Consider the following 2,722-nt stretch of genomic DNA (forward strand, 5'->3'; position numbering starts at 1 on the left):
CTCTGAAGTGGGGGGCAGTCTTGTGGGACTGAGCTGGGGTGTCTGAACTAGCTCTGGTTAGTGTCACAATTGAATAGAATTGTCCCAAGAATTGTTCAGTGTCGGGAAAACCCTCATACATCTGGTGTCAGAAGTATTGTGTATGAATGGAAACCTAGATTATTTCTCTGATTATGGAAGTGGGTGTGTTGGCCATGCTGGGCATCAGAACTGTAGATACCAGCTCTGTGAATCAGGACTTGCAGAGCATTGCAAATATTACTACCTGTGTGATCATAGACAAGTCCCTAACTCTCTTTAGGTCTCAGCATCCTTCTATGTACAGGATTGAGAGGGTTAAATGAGATAAATGCTTGAAAAGCACCTACTATGCACCAACCACTCTGACAAGGGCCTTACAAGCAGGTTGATCATGGTGATGATAATGTCTGTTGATGTCCCTCTGCTGGAGTTGAAGCTGAAGTCATAGCGTCTAAATAGATGTTCGTAAAAAACTGTGTCTTAATTCAAGACAGTGAATCCATTTTCCCCAGACCTATGACTGACCTTGTAAGACACCATCCAGCCTTGATCATTTAGGGCACCAAGAACTGCTTTGGATTTAATATATGGTACTCACCTGGAGCCTGTTGTGGGGTTTAATTTAGTTGTTTTACCATTTTGCTAATAAAAATAACTTAGTCAGGGGCAGGATTTGACATATGTACCCCCCCACCCCCCATAGATTCCATAGTGTTTTCATGCAGATTCTACTGTATCTGAAATGGGGTACGAGGTGGACGTGTGTGTGTTCAGAGTTAAGATTAGAATTGACCCACGTTCAGTCTGCTGAGCAGACTGTAATACATGGTCTCTTTATTGCCTGACCAGAAACCTCCAAAGCCCTCAAGCCTTGTTCTTTTTATGATTGCTGAGTGTAAAATGAATTATTCAAAGGTCAGTGGTGGAGATTGGTTTAAACTCTGCATTTGGAGCACTGAGACAGCAAGGTCAGTTTTGAACATCCATCAAGCCTACTCAGGGCCAGAAGTCCATCCCTTGGCCCTGACATTGGGGCGGAGAGCCCATTGGCTCCAGAATGTTGAACGCCATTGTCCTTTCTCAAGGGCAGGCTCTTGCTGCATCCCAATGAAGGCCAGCTCATCAGGGAATGGGCCCAGGACCAGAGAGGTTGGGCATGAGTGCATAAAATTGACAACTTGCCCAAGGCACAGCCTTCGTCTAGGGAGGCAGAGCCTGAGGGGTGGGAGGTAGCAAGGATGTCTGGGTCTTACACATCTTTGGCTGCCCACCCAGCACCATTTCCCCTTCTTTTCCTGCATTTTGTTTGGGAACTACTAGACTTCCAATGCGACTCAGGAGAAGGGGCTTTCTCTCTAGCTCCAAGGTTCAATCCTGGTAGATCTAAGCCAGTATTTTCAACCCTGGTATCACATTAGCACTGTCTTGGGAGCTTTAAAAAAATCCCTGTGTCTGGAACCCAGTCCCTAGAGCCTAGAGTACGGCACAGCCTTGACATCCCCTGGAAGTTTGTTAGAGAAAGACTCTCAGGTCCCACCTGAGAACAAAATCAGAATCTCTGGGNAAGAACCCTATTTTTTGCAGATACACAGTAAACTATTTACGGGAAAAAGACGATGTGATGTTTGGAGTTTGCTTCTAAATAATTGGGGGTTGGACATGTGTTAATCATAGTTGAAACTGGGTGATAGGTGCACAGGAGTTCACTGTACTACCTTCTTGAGGAATTCTGGGCTGTTCTAGTGGGGGTGGGGGACACAAGTGCCTTGCCTGTGGGAGTGTAAACTGGGTCCTCCACTCTGAAAAGTGAGGAGGCAGTGTTTGGTCAAATTAAGTGCACGAATACCCTGTGATGCATGCATTCCACTCCTCAGTATATCCCAAAGGAATGGTCACACGGGGCTGTAAGGAGAGACAGAGGGCTCTATTTTAAGCATCCCCGTTTGGCGATTTGGAGGTAACTTGAACCCAAGCGAAGTGCGGGAAGAATCTGGGTCAGATCTGGGAGATGAGCTCATGGCTCTGGCCTCTTCATCTCATTTTCCTGGTGTTGTCACTGGGGTTTAGGCAAAAGGCAGTGGATATCAACCATGGCGTACTAGGCGGTGATTAGAGGCAACAGACTACGTGTTCATGGAGCAAAACAGAAGCATCGTAAAAGCAGTGCTCGAATGAGAAACTGAAACAGAGCGACATACACAACACAGTACCATTTAATTCGAAATAAAATATATGTGCAAGAGTCAACAATACACATTTTAAGGCGTACACATAAATGAAAAGATATGTTATTGAACACATTTGAATGGTTTTCATGGGGTGGGAGAAGAAAGGAAAAAATGAATGAATGAATGAATGAATGAATGAATGAATGAATGAGAAACCAAGCACCAAGCCTTGCGTGGAGCAGTGATGGCTGTGTATCATGTACTGGAGAGTATAATTAACTCAGACTCTGCTCTGGGGTTTGGAACCAATACGTAAAATGAAATCACGTAGGATAAACTGCTTGGATGGAAGCTGGCCTGTAGTAGGTACTAAATGAATGGTAGCAAGAACCAAAATAATATATCGGCACTCATTTAATTATTACTAATAGGCTAACAGGGTAAATGATTAAGAACACTGACCATTTCCCCCATGTCTTTCTTCTTCCTCCAATCCAGGAAAGAGAGCTCACCACTGTGTTTCTAAGGACTCG

The sequence above is a fragment of the Hipposideros armiger genome, unplaced genomic scaffold, assembly GCF_001890085.2.
Source record: "Hipposideros armiger isolate ML-2016 unplaced genomic scaffold, ASM189008v1 scaffold_34, whole genome shotgun sequence".
In the NCBI taxonomy this organism is placed as follows: Eukaryota; Metazoa; Chordata; class Mammalia; order Chiroptera; family Hipposideridae; genus Hipposideros; species Hipposideros armiger.